The sequence below is a fragment of the Tiliqua scincoides genome, chromosome 1 (assembly GCF_035046505.1).
Source record: "Tiliqua scincoides isolate rTilSci1 chromosome 1, rTilSci1.hap2, whole genome shotgun sequence".
Classification (NCBI taxonomy): domain Eukaryota; kingdom Metazoa; phylum Chordata; class Lepidosauria; order Squamata; family Scincidae; genus Tiliqua; species Tiliqua scincoides.
The window spans coordinates 303262627-303277459 of record NC_089821.1 but is presented as its reverse complement, the minus strand read 5'-3'; the positions used below and the strand labels follow the sequence as shown (position 1 = coordinate 303277459).

At 47.3% G+C, this 14833-nt stretch overlaps 1 pseudogene; it reads right to left on the bottom strand.

Annotated features, from left to right (window-relative positions):
• Nucleotides 1-10766: 10766 nt before the first annotated feature.
• On the bottom strand, nucleotides 10767-10883 carry LOC136637414 (5S ribosomal RNA; annotated as a pseudogene).
• Between the last annotated feature and the right edge of the window lie 3950 nt (nucleotides 10884-14833).

Genomic DNA, 14833 nt, shown 5'->3' with positions numbered 1-14833 from the left:
TAAGAGTTTCTTCTGGAAAATCTGGCACCACACGCATAATTAGCTTTAAGTGAATCTTCGTATACAGTCAGGCAATTTCCCAAGAGGGCATCCATTCCAGACAGGAGAAGCTCATAGAAATGGGGAGGGGGTAAGATGGGGAGAAAAATCCTTTGAATGATTTTTTCCTTCTGACTTAGCTCTATCAAGCTCTGGAAGATCTCTGGTGTTCTAAGTATTCTGGGGAATGCGTCAACTTCTATCACGTCCCAACACAAAATGAGCACACAAGGGGGGGACAAGAGTTAAGTGGCTGCTAAGACCTTATCATTCATGCCTCACACAACCCAAAGTCCCCAGTGATTTGCAGGATAGCAGGGAATGTTGGTTCAAGCCCTTATACTAAACAAAAAAAAACCCATCCCAATATATCCTTCCGATTTTTTCTCAAACCTTTTCTACCTGATTTGTGAGAGAGTCCACAGAGGCAGAATTATTTAGAAAAGAATTGAACTGTCTGGTTTCCAGGAAGGCTTCTGTGTGGGTATGGTTATTTTTTTAAAAGCTCTGTTAACGCCATTCTATGCATAAGTTCAGTGTTTTCCAAACTGTGGGTGAGGACCCACTTGGTGGGCTGCAAGCCAATTTCAGATGGGTCCCCAATCACTTCAATATGTATTTTATTTTTCATACATTAGGCTTGATGATGCCATGGTATGTGAGGAAGGAGGTTGCTTCTTTGGGAGCTCCAAGGAGGCAACCTGGGGAGGCCTGCCTGATGCCTTTACTCGGCCTGCCACACTCCCCCCCCCAAACACCAACACCAGAATTTTCATAAGGTTGGGCTGTTAGTATGAGAGCTCAGTGTCTTCCAGTGACTACAGTAGGTTCAAGTCAGATAAAAAGAGGACTTTATACAACAATTAATTAACAAATTATAATTCACCACCAAGAGTAGCCACTAGCACACATGACATATACAAAGCATATAGGTTCACATGTTCAATAGGCACATGGACGGTAGAGCTATTAGCCATTAGCCAAGACAGCTAGGTGGAACCTTCATGTTTAGAGACTGTACTGGGGACTGCAAAGAGGGCAAATATCTGAGATGGTGACATTGGCATTGTCTCCTGCTTATGAACTTGCCAGGCACATCCAGCAGGTCATGATTAGAAACAGAATGGCAGGCAAGATGAGCCTTTGTTCTGGTTCAGCTAGGCTCCTGTCATGTTGTTCAGATGCTATAGAAGAGAATGTGGGAGGAACATTCACCCTTCACGAAGAAGAGTAGTAGTTGGCAACCTTCAGTCTCGAAAGACTATGGTATCGCGCTCTGAATGGTGGTTCTGGAACAGCGTCTAGTGTGGCTGAAAAGGCCGATTCGGGAGTGACAATCCCTTCCACACCGGGAGCAAGTGCAGTCTGTCCCTGGTCTGTCTCCCTGGCTATGGGCCTTCCTTCTTTGCCTCTTTGCCTCAGTCTGTTGGCCAAGTGTCTCTTCAAACTGGGAAAGGCCATGCTGCACAGCCTGCTTCCAAGCAGGCCGCTCAGAGGCCAGGGTTTGCTATTTACAAATCAATGTTTCTAAAAGTAAATGAAAACAGTCCTTGTTTGGCTTTGCATTGTCACCGAAATGTGACTTGGGGGCTTTGCCAAGGGATTAAAGAATTTCTAAAACATAAAGGAACAACTACACAAACTAATCTGTGCGTAGAGCAGTGATTAAAGCCCTTTCGAACTCAATGGAGACACATAAAAGGAGTTAAAAGGATTTTTTTTTCCCCAGTTCTCACTGTCAGTGGTTTACAGATGCACAAGGGATAGAAGGTTAACGGAAAATGGAATCCTTGCAAAAAAAAATTGAGTTCTCTGACTCATATTCAAGGGAGCCAAAATTCCTTCTCTCTTTCTCTCCCACCCTCATTTTTCCTCAATCTTCTCATTACAATATTGGATAAAAGAAAGCCCCAGATGGGAGCAGAAAGAGAAAATGGCACTAAAATGGAAAAGTTGAGTTCAGAAAGTAAAGCAGCACATGAGAAATGTGTGTGGGTGGGGTGGTGGCACACGCAGCAGAGCCTGGCCAGCTGAAAATTACACAGCAATCAAAGATGGCTCGAACAGAAAACCTTGAAGATAAAATGCAAAGAGGACTCCACCAATTGAGAGATAAAAGTGTAAAGGCAAGAAGATGTGGTTTGAATGAGACAGACAAAAGACACAGACCACAAAGCTGCACAGTGAGAAATGAGGAAGCCCCCCCCCCATCAGTCATTAAATCCACAAAAAAGATGAACATACAGAATGACAGATAAGGTGTCTGAAATGAAACTAGAATAGAAAGGAAGAGAAGCTCCTATACAAAATGCACAGAAATGACATATTTTTCCAAGATGACTTCCATGTCCTGAAATAAATCAGATTTGGAATCCATGAATAATGGTCTTTCACATGTTCTCAGTATAGAAATGGTGGGGTGGGGTGGGGGGGGAGGAAGCTGTTATTGATTACGATATAGATGTTATTTGGAAAGGGCATGCATCAAACCCTGGAAATGACAACGTGATGGCGGATTTGAAGAGGTCCCATTCATGTCCGTTCCATGCACCCCACAACAAATGGCAATGAATGGGAGGTTCCCTGGAATGGGAATGCACCTGGAGAACTGCTGAAAATCAGTGTTTACAATATTGGCTTATAGCCCAAGCCTATCCTCTGACAGCTTGCAGGTTACAGCACTATTGATATAGCCTCCACTGCATACCGCAGGCCAGCTGGGAACCAGGCCAACCAGCCGATGTAAATAATGAAGAAGAAAAAAATTATTTACCTCCTGTGCTGCTTCCTGATCCCCTATGGGCCTACTCAGATCTATGCCAGCATTTTTGCTGGCATAGATCAGTTAGGGAGAATGGGAATGTCAGACCTGGGATGGGGGTTCCACATCCCACAGGTACTGCTAACACCAAGATCCACCCCATCCTACTCCAATCTGCCCCTGGCCCAGCCCAGTCCCCACCCTGATCTGCCCATCTGCATCTTTACACTGGTGGCCACGCTTGAACAGGCACTATATTACAAGTGCAGATCAGCCATCAAGGTAGGGGAGTCAGAAAGATGTGATGGGAGACTGGAATGTGTCCTTGGGACAATCAGGGCTAGCCCGACCCCCCTCCATGAGGCTGGGGGAAGCTACTGCTTTGAACAGTAGGCTGGGGAAGGTAAGCAAACTGGCCTCCACCAGCCAGCCATCCACTCACCACAGCTGCATGCAGGCTTGGGGCCACAAATAAGCATCTGCAATAGTGGGGTTGGAGGAGGGCATTGCTGTGGTCCTGTTCCAGAAGAGCAATTGGAGCAGAATCTCTGTGCACCCCCACCCAGAGCTGTAACTAGGGCGGAGTCTGAGGGACACCTGCCTTGGGTACTGTGCCAAAGGGGATGCATGACAGTTCTGGGTTCTCCTCGGAGAAGAAGGCGCTGACAGCTTCAGCCTCTCCATCCCTTCTGTGGAGGCTCCACTGGAGAAGGAACAGGGGCACGAAGCCACTACAGCAAGCACTCCCTCCTCTGGGGAAAACTCAGAAGTTACATCACGGTGGAAGCGATGTCACAGTGACATTACGATTCTGCCCCCACCACAGGTGCCCAACTGGCCATTTCTTCCAAACAGGATGGGTAGACCAGTTGGACACTGGAGGAGGCAATGAGGAAGATAAGGAGGGTTCAGTGTGCATAGACTACGTGCTTAAAAAGGCAGAGTGTGGAACTGTATCCAAATTCTGAACTCTCTACTCAAAGAGATCTCAGAGGAGATTGCTCCAGACGGATTGTCTGCTAAGTGGGGAGCCAGAGTCTTCCAAGACTCACAGGTTAGAACAGAAATGGGAATGACTGACAGAAGCATATCCACAGAGCACATGAAATGTGCTGTCAACATTTAATATGTCTGTAGGACAGTTTTGCTCTCTCAATCCCTATCTAAGTCATGATTTACATTGTTGTGCCTGGAATGAGCAGGGAGGGCCATCCCTCACTTGTCAAACGCAGTCATCCCATGTAGGAGGGCCTAGTATCAATCTATGCTATCTCCAGGGCCAACGGAGACCTATAAGAACATAAGAACAGCCCCACTGGATCAGGCCATAGGCCCATCTAGTCCAGTTTCCTGTATCTCACAGCAAATGCCCCAGGGAGCACGCCAGATAACAAGAGACCTGCGTCCTGGTGCCCTCCCTTGCATTTGCATTCTGACATAGCCCATTTCTAAAATCAGGAGGTTGTGCATACACATCATGGCTTGTACCCCGTAATGGATTTTTCCTCCAGAAACGTGTCCAATCCCCTTTTAAAGGCGTCCAGGCCAGACACCATCACCGCTTCCTGTGGCTATCCATCACTCCGGTCTGAACATAGGTACAGATTTCCTGCAGCCTCATCATTGCTCTTAATTATGAGTAATTTATGTAATGTTATTCAGATATACAGGAGAGGCCAGTATAATAACAATTCACATGATCCAGCCCAAGTAATACACCCTTGGGTCATTTCAATATGAGCACGTTTAATTTTTTAAAATTGTTTTCTATTATAATACTTCGTACAACACTCTCACTTCTGTTCTTGGAACCATAGGTTCTACCATACAGGACCTCTGAGAATTTTATCAGGGGGTACAAAGTTTCTTGGGGCCCCTTTGCAAAAGGGGGGGAGATGAAACAGAGCGAGGGAGGGCGGTGACAGGCAAGCAGAATAGGGGCAGGGAGGGGGCAAAACAGGGTGGGGGGAGGGTAGAGATAGTTGGAAAAGTCTTTGGAGCCCAGGTCTACCCACCCATGTGGCGTCAGTAGTGTCCCCAGCATCCCTAGTTGTGGTAGTATCGCCAGCTTCCCATGCAGGCAACAAGTCTGAGTATATAGGAAACTGTAAGATCACAGGAAATTTCTGGCCCCCTCCTTTGGCTCCTCCTTTTGACCCTAAACCCGGGTACAAATTACCCCCTTTACCCCCTCTCCTAGGCCCTGCCACCATAGGTTCCAAGACATTCTGATTCAAATCCACATTGCCTTCTTGCTCTCACAACCTTTTAAACTTAGAAAATTATTAATAGATGGGGGCTGAGATGAACAGCCCAATCGTCCCGTCCCCCGTCCCTGTCCCCGTCCCCCCCGCAGATGCAGTGACACCAAAATGGCTATTGCTCCATCCTGTGGTGAGCAGGCAGTTGCAAAGGCCTCCTTTGATTAAGCCTCCATGTCATGGGGAGGGGGGGGTCTTCTCAGAGCTGCACTAGCTAAATAGCTGGCACAGGTCCACATGAACCTGTACCATGGAATAAGTTCCAAGAAGGGGGTTATAATTTGGCTGCCACAAAATCTGGGACTCAATTGGTTCATTTGCTCACCCATTTTGCCTCCTCCCAGCCGATGTTCCATGCTCCCCCAACCTCTCCTGCTGACATTTCTACTCCAGCGAGCAGTAGGAGATGCAATGGTTCAAATCTTCCCACCAGGGCTCCCAGCAGCGCACTGAGCAGGCACACTTTTGGTGCACCTTTTACTGACTTCTTTATGGTCAGTAGGTGACCCTTCCTGATAATGGCTGGTAAGTATAGGATTGGGCTCTCAGACACTTGCCTCAGGTCTTTACTGAGTAAAGAAATACTCAGGTATTTTTTACTCAGCGTGTGGTCAGTCTGTGGAACTCCTTGCCGCAGGATGTGGTGACGGCATCTGACCTGGATGCCTTTAAAAGGGGATTGGACAAGTTTCTGGAGGAAAAATCCATTACGGGTTACAAGCCATGATGCGCATGTGCAACCTCCTGATTTTAGAAATGGGCTATGTCAGATGCAAGGGAGGGCACCAGGATGCAGGTCTCTTGTTATCTGGTGTGCTCCCTGAGGCATTTCGTGGGGCTGCTGTGAGATACAGGAAGCTGGACTAGATGGGCCTATGACCTGATTCAGTGGGGCTGTTCTTATGTTCTTATGTCTCTAAGTGCTTTGAAGGCTGAGGTGAGATCTGAACTGGAAACTACCCAGTTCATAACTCCTTCAGTTTATGATTTATTTATGATTTGGATTTATATTTCCCTGTGCAAATACTATAATTTTAATCAAACTAAAAGGACCCAATTGGATAAATGCCCAGTTAGAGATGTATTAGTAGGTTCCTGTTGACAAGCCTAGTTGACTCGAGTGGATGGTAAGTAAGTCTGTGCATAAATACGTAATGGATCAAAGACCTTTATTTGTGTGGCAGGGGTAATTGTTCATCTTTCACGTTTCTTCATGCGCTCCCGACAGCTCATCAGAGAAGATGGAGTTTGTACTATAACATGTCAACAGCACACAAAAGTCCTGCTGGACGAGCTGCGGTGAGAATTAAAACCTTGTGATCATGCTGACAAGGGTTCTGTCACTTCCCTTTTGTTCCTCCTGTTTGTTTCCGTTGGCAGGTAGAAAGCGAGCAATTAAAAAGATCTTATGTCTTCCTGTCATTGTGTCAGCCCATCTCTTCCTTGTGCCTTTAAAGGCAGCCCTCCTCATCCCAGCCCACTGCCTCGTCATCCCCGCCCATTAAAGGGAGAGAAAATGATTCCGCCTTGGCAAGATGGGAGATGACGTATCTCTTTGAGTGGAGAAGGCAAGACGATCGCGTATCTCTTTGAGCGGAGACGTTCCAGACCTTCTCTTGAATGGCGTAAATTGAACTTCATAGCAGTGGCGACACTAGAGGGGTGCGGGGGGTGCAGGTCGCACCAGGTGAGGCGCACAGGGGGTGTGACACCACTACTGGCCAAAATGGTTAAAATCACAATATTTCGCGGTGTTTAGGAATAATACCATCATGTTATATATCATTCGATGTGTAATTTCATGACTAATGCAACGAAACAAACTGCGTTGAACTATCTCTAATCTAGTGTAGGGGCCTTCCCCTGGAGGGGCCTGGAGCAGGCTTGTTCCTCCCCAGGGAGGCCTCAGATTGGCTGGAGGGGGAGGGGGTTCCAGCACCCTTGTCCTCCTCCCTAGCAAACTGCCAAACCTGGCCTAGGAGCAGGAGCTGTTGATTTCACAGCTCCCTGCTTCACACTGACTGCCTATCATCCCTGGCTTCCCTGTTTTATGGAGCAAGCCCACCCCCTTTGGCCCCGCCCCTTCCTCCAGGTGGGGCAGAAAAGGCCTTTCCTGTTCCTGGCTTGTTTCCTGTAGTGTTCCTTGTTGGCCCTGCCTGCCCCCTCTGGCTGGTTGAGGTGAGCCAACCTGCTTTGCCCCCTTCGAGGGCAGTGAAGCCTCCCCACCCTGGGCATGGGGTGCCTGCTCCCGGGAAAGTCAGGGGGTCAGGGCATCTGGGAGGGGCCCCAACATCTAGCAAATGTTACAGCCAAAAAACCAGTAGAGCGGGGCAATGGTGCAACATCACGCCCACTACCTGGGGCATTGCATGAGGGGAGACTCATCACAGGGGTCTCCCTGGTCTCCCACACTGGGTGACGCAAACCCTAGTGGCCCCACTGCTTCATAGAGCACTCACACAGCTTTGTTGCTTATGGTATTTCTTCCTTCCCTTGAGGAAAAAGGAAATTATTTTGATTAATGACACATACATTCGCACAAAATCTTTCATTCCATTTTCTCCTCTTGCGTTCGCTAATTTGTTAATGGTTTGTAACATCAGAGACAGTTTTAAGTTCCAAGAGTTTCAAAGATGTGCATAGCAGCCCTCCACCCTCAAACAAACCCAGCCAATTTCCTGCACGTGTTTGTTTCAGGCATGACTGGGGGGGGGGGGGGGCTGCATTTCCATGGGGAGCTTTTTCTGTCGTTTCTAGATGAAAAGGGAATGGGGATTCGAGATGTCTCCATTTGCTTGAGGAATGACATTTTCCGAGCCCGCTATCAGACACCTCATTTTCTCGACATTAGTTAGAATCAGACAAGGCTCGGTCTTGTTTCGCTACATGCAGCAGTCTGTCTGAGCTGCCCATTTTGTTGACATCTAAATTATATGGCAGGCCCCGTTTCAGAGGGTGGGTAGATGTGGCTGGAGCAAGGCCCGCTGTCCCGAGATCACTAGAATTCTAATTTTGCCTGGAGCATTCAAGGATGTCGGAAAATCTTGTAAGTCCCATCTCTTCTGGAGTGTCCATGTGCTTCACCTGTAGATACTGGAACCATCACTGTTTCATAGGCTTGGCAACCAGTTTCCCCTTTTACTTTCTAGCTTCAGAAACCCTTTCAGCACTGACTGATCCAACCCTTTCAGCACTGACTATTGCATCTCTAGCTGAAACTGTGTTGAGAGGATTCCGAGACATGTGTTATTGCAGGGGTGTTGAACATAAGACCTGCAGGCCAAGTGTGACCCCTGGAAGCCCTTTATCCGCACACACCCCCATTATAATTTGTCTCTCCCAGAGCCACGCTTGCGGTAGTGTCACTTCCACCAAGGTGCTGGGAGGGAGATATGAAAGGTGGCCTAAGAAAGTGAGGAATGCTACAGGGGAAGAGGAGTGAGAAGGAAGACACTCCCAAAGATCTAAAAGAATCCAAGGGCGGCCTGTGTAATAATTGGGCTGTCTTGAAAACATGATCTCTTAAAAACATGATCAAGATTTGCTCATTTCGTTTTCTTGTTATTTGCAGCTAATGAGTTTCTGTGTGAGAACGAAGTACTTATTTCTGGCCATCATCTGCTTAACGATGTCACTTCCTACATAATGACATCAGTCCTGGTCCTCAGCAGGCACCATGAATGCTATTTGACCTTTATGAAATGAGTTTTAAAACCTTTAAGTATTGGCAACCTTCAGTCTCAAAAGACTCTGGTATCGCGCTCTGAAAGGTGGTTCTGGCACAGTGTCTAGTGTGGCTGAAAAGGCCAATCCGGGAGTGACAATCCCTTCCACACCGGGAGCAAGTGCAGTCTGTCCCTGGTCTGTCTCCCTGGCTATGGGCCTTCCTTCTTTGCCTCTTAGCCTCAGACTGTTGGCCAAGTGTCTCTTCAAACTGGGAAAGGCCATGCTGCACAGCCTGCCTCCAAGCGGGCCACTCAGAGGCCAGGGTTTCCCACTTGTTGAGGTCCATCCCTAAGGCCTTCAGATCCCTCTCGCAGATGTCCTTGTATCGCAGCTGTGGTCTACCTGTAGGGCGTTTCCTTGCACGAGTTCTCCATAGAGGAGATCCTTTGGGATCCGGCCATCACCCATTCTCACGACATGACCGAGCCAACGCAGGCGTCTCTGTTTCAGCAGTGAATACATGCTAGGGATTCCAGCACGTTCCAGGACTGTGTTGTTTGGAACTTTGTCCTGCCAGGTGATGCCGAGGATGCGTCGGAGGCAGCGCATGTGGAAAGCGTTCAGTTTCCTCTCCTGTTGTGAGCGAAGAGTCCATGACTCGCTGCAGTACAGAAGTGTACTCAGGATGCAAGCTCTGTAGACCTGGATCTTGGTATGTTCCGTCAGCTTCTTGTTGGACCAGACTCTCTTTGTGAGTCTGCAAAATGTGGTAGCTGCTTTACCGATGCGCTTGTTTAGCTCGGTATCGAGAGAAAGAGTGTCGGAGATCGTTGAGCCAAGGTACACAAAGTCATGGACAACCTCCAGTTCATGCTCAGAGATTGTAATGCAGGGAGGTGAGTCCACATCCTGAACCATGACCTGTGTTTTCTTCAGGCTGATTGTCAGTCCAAAATCTTGGCAGGCCTTGCTAAAATGATCCATGAGCTGCTGGAGATCTTTGGCAGAGTGGGTAGTGACAGCTGCATCGTCGGCAAAGAGGAAGTCACGCAGACATTTCAGCTGGACTTTGGATTTTGCTCTCAGTCTGGAGAGGTTGAAGAGCTTTCCGTCTGATCTGGTCTGGAGATAGCTTGGTTCCTCACAACACGAAATTAACCAAAGGCCAAAGTAGGGGTGTGTGCAGCTCCCAAGGGCTTTTTCAGTCTCAAAAAGCAGCCATGAGAAGAGGAAAGTCTTGGGCCAAGATTTGGGTTGGGGCCATGGTGCAAGGGCAAGAAGAGGTTTAACCCTTTCTCTTTATGTCCCTGATCCAAATGCTCCATCTGAAACTTCTGTTAGCCACGAAGGGGAAAACTTTCAGGTCCTTTTGAATGCCCTTCTACGACTGCCACTTCAAGGGGGGAATTTAAGTCAAGGATTCGGTACAGGGCAAAGGATACGAAAACCTCCCCACATCATAGTCTCAGTTCAAGTCATGATCCTCCTGAAGCTGCATTTGAAGACAAAGCTCTATCTCTGGCCTTCAGCGTGTACCCTAAAGCACAACCAACCCTTCCTGATGCCTGTGCATTGCAGAGAAGAGCACTAGTAGTGGACCCAGTGGTGTCACTAGGGGGCTGCGGAAGGTGTGGGCTGCACCAGGTGATGTGCACAAAGGGGTGACACCACTACCGGCCAAATTTTTTTTAATCTTGTTGCTTTAGAATAATACCATCTTGTTATATATCATTCAGTGTGTAATTTGATGAGAAATGCAGTGAAACAAATCGCAGCGAAATACGTCTAATCTACCAAAAGTTATAGCCAAAAAACCAGTGGAGTGGGGCAATGGTGTATCACCATGCCCAACAACTGGGGCATTGCCCCACCCACAGCATGGAAGGAGGTCCATCATGGGAGTGACGTTCTGGCCTCCTGCACAGGGTGATGCAAAACCTAGTAATGCAACTGGGTGGGCAAGCTGTCTCGTAGGCAAGCTTGTCTGCCATTACCTGCATAATGGTTGGCAACCTTCAGTCTCGAAAGACTATGGTATAAGCCTACAGCACCCAGTATTCCCAGGCGGTCTCCCATCCAAGTACTAACCAGGCCTGACCCTGCTTAGCTTCCGAGATCAGACGAGATCCGGCATGTGCAGGGTAACAGTTGCTGCCAATTTCCTGGTTAAGGACTCCCTGATAAGCTTCTGAATTAAAGAGGTTAACTGGAACACAGTCTGAGAACTATAACATCATTGCAAACTGGTTCACCCTCTTGCAAACCAGGAGGAAAAAGAAGCCAAATATGCCTTAATTTTTTTTTTAAGTTTATTTTTCTGTCATTCAGTGAGTCCCTAAATCTCAAGTGAATCTACCATGAAAGTCTCTCCTGCTCAGAATATTTCCACTCCTCATCCCACCGTTTTGCAGCTTATCACAGGCAGCTAGAAACCCGTATTCATAATCTGTGCGTCATCCATTTGGCTGCACCATGTGTTCGATGTCCACGCTGAAGAGTCACTGGGCAAAGGCACATCTTTTGCACCTGCCTCTGGTAATCACAAACCCTGCCTGTTAATTCCCCACCTTCTAAGCACATCACACCCTGCTGAGCACCTCCAGGCAGCTGATCCAGCAAATCAGTGTGGACTCCTAACAGAAGCCATGTGTCGTACTGTCCTCATTTCTATTTTCAGAGGCTTATAGCACAATCCTCTGCGTGTCTACTTGGAAGTAAGTCTCCTTGTGGTCAAGGAGGCTTACATGTGTATAGAATTTCATAGAATTTCTAGAATTCTATAGAGAGAATTTCATGCTTTCATAGGAGTTGTCCAAACACAGGCCCAACCATCAAGGTGATGGAAAACTCATTATACTGAAAAAAAGAATTAATTGAAATGGAAGCGCCATTCATTTCAATTCATCACAAAGGGGTTATCATACAAAACCTACCTTGTCGTCCCCCCCACATCCCCAGCTTCAATTTCCTTGCCTGCTGTATTGATTCACTTAAGATTAGACTCACATGTCCTATGCAGCCTTCTGGACTACAGCTGTGCCAGAATGGAGACCACTGCAGCCAATGTTCCCTTACCCCATATAGCGGCCAGGTGGCCCCAATGGGTCTCCTCAGATCTACATACACTATTGAGCGGGCGCAATATCGAGGAGACCCGTGTTGGGTTTTCTCCTGGCAGAGATGCCACTGTCTCTGCCCCCCTCCCAGGCCCATTCCTCCCCTCTCCCTGCCCTCCCTCCTCCTAGTTTTGTCCCTGACCTCCCTTCACCCTGAAAATGCCTGGCGTCAGCTGATGGTTAAATTTACTGCAGGGAGCCCTTGGCGTTCGCCCTTTGGCACCACAGCCCTGCGCTGACTGATGCTGGGCCCAGGGCCGGTGGTGCACCAGTACCGCTGGTGCAAAACTGCCTTATGGAACTTTTCGTGTCAATGTGGCCAGTGGTACTGGCATAGTGCTAGCACCGTGGCCCATAGGATTGGGCCCTCAGTCCATTCATACAGATGTACACAGAATGAGAGCATGTGCGTGTCATTGAGAACTAGGAGTTAGCCACAGAACAGCAGTTCCTTGCAACCTGCCCAAGTTAACATTGATTCAATGAATTTACACCATGCCCAACATGCAAGTTCCAATGTGTCCACTAAATCCATCCCAAAATTTGCCCCAGCCTTAATTTCTACAGACCCGTTTCTGAGCACTCTAACCAATTATCTTAAGTAGAGGTCACTTCAGGGGGAAAACAACACTGAAGGGAAATTAATGTTTTAATTTCTCTCTTCTCTTTTGTCTTTTCTCATTATTTGTTCAGGCCTAGTGACTAATCCCATTTTAAACATGAATATATAATAGGTCTGGCAGATGTTATGTCTGGTGAAAAGCATTCGGTTAGCAAAGCATCACAGTCTTAAAACCTTACTAACGAAGAACAGAGCTCCAGGTATCACCACAGCATAGCTACCCCCGGTAACGGTTGCGAGACTTTCTTACTGTTATTCGTTGTAAATGGGTGCGTGAATTTTATTTCCGCGAAACAGCAATGATTAATGACGCTGGCTTCAGTAGCAAACAGCATCAGTGGGAACAAAGCAAACTTGTCTGCCCCAAACACACCTTAATGCTGACCCCTAGCACCTGTGCAATTACAACACAGTGTCTCCTTGGTACAGAGCCTGCCAGACGTGTTGAGCGGTGCCAAAAGGCTTGATTTGTGAGCTAAAACAGAGTTGTGACATTTCAGGTCTCTTTCTCTTGCTCGGAAAGCCAAAAATATTATCCATTTGGCAGTAACCTAAGGGGCACAGCTGGGGATAGTTACAAAAAACTTTTTGAATGACGGGGGCACATCTGGAATTGGGTGAGTGAAAAAACCAAACTCTCCCACTTAGGAATTCCCAGTACAAACCCGTTCCAGGCTCCCTTCTAACATTTAAGCTCAGCTTGTGTTGAATTTTCCTTCCTTCTCAAGCAAATGTGCTCCAGCAAGCGTGACGCAAAGGAAACTTTGATGAAGAGGGATGGTTTCAGGACCATGTTGATGCCACCCTATAAGAAATAGATGTCCCTGAACATGCTCAGGACTGCCCACATCGGTTAAACTGTTGGCATCCTTCAGTCTTGGAAGACCATGGTGTCACGCTCTGAATGGTGGCTCTGGAACAGAGTGTCCTCTCCAGTCCGCGAAGCCTGGGTAAAGTAGGTATGGAGGATAGGCTGTTACCCATGCAGCAAATCCCCCCTCTCCACGTCGCTGAAATGGTCCAATGGAAAGGCAGAGGCCAATACAGTTGGTTCCAGCGGCGTCGCAGGAGTTGCCAGAACGTGACTGTGTTCAGCCATGAACTGCCTCAGGGACTCCGGCTCCGGATTTTGCCTCAAGGTTGACTCCTGAAGCCTTTTCCATAACTGGATGTTGCCACAAGGCAGTGGAGGTTTGGGATCAGAGTTTTCCTTCTCTCAGATGATCCTCTCCTATCTGCCATGATCTTTCTCATCAAGGATGCATTTGCTATTAATGCAAAAGGATAATTTCACACAAGACAGGTGTTGTAGGCAAGGTGGCAACTGATGCACAACTAGATAAGAGGGACAATATTTGACACACCACCTCCAGTGCCAAGAGATCTCGAACTGGCCCTGGACTCATCTTTAAAGCCTGGAAACCCCTGAGTATGTTCAGCCCCCACAGTTCCTATTTTTTATGGGAGGGAAGGACTTCTAAGTAGACATAAGAACATAAGAAGAACCCCGCTGGATCAGGCCAAAGGCCCATCTAGTCCAGCTTCCTGTATCTCACAGTGGCCCACCAGATGCCTCAGGGACCACACAAAGCAACAAGAGACCTGCATCCTAGCGCCCTCCCTTGCATCTGGCATTCTGAGGTAGCCTACTTCCAAAACCAGGAAATTTTGTACATACCCATCATAGCTTGTAACCTGTGATAGCATTTTCCTCTATAAATCTGTTCAATCCCCTTTGAAAGGCGTCTAGGCCAGACGCCATCACCACATCCTGTGGCAAGGAGTTCCACAGACTAATTACATGCTGGGTTAAGAAATACTACTTTGTCATGGAAAGATTGCTCCTGTTGTTCTATGCTGGTAATACTATTTGGTTATACTATGTTGGTAGTATTGTTATACATGTACCATAAAGCCCCCTTTCTGCTTGTGTATTTTGCCATTTCCTTACCCTTTGGCCATTTTTATTCTTTTCCCCCTTGACTGCTTTAACAATACTGGAAGGCTTTCTGACTCTTTTCAGAATTTGCAACCTGATCATGTACAATATGCCTTTGAAACAGGGGGAAAAAATGACAAAGACAAAGACAGAATGTGATAGAATTTTATTTAATGCATTGGCATGAAGTGTAAATACATATTGCATACAGATATTAAACTTCCCTGGCTCTGATATGAAATAATTACCCTGGGGAAACTCAGTGTAAAATAAGTCCTGTATAGCCATTCAAATATGCATGATGCTGTTCGGGTGACCTCTACTTAATACTAAAGGTCAGCTCCTGAGGAGAAAAGTGAATGTTTACTCAGTAGCTCTGTTCTTCACCTAGAAATAGACGGCGCTAATGTTTAAAGGAGCAATCCACCC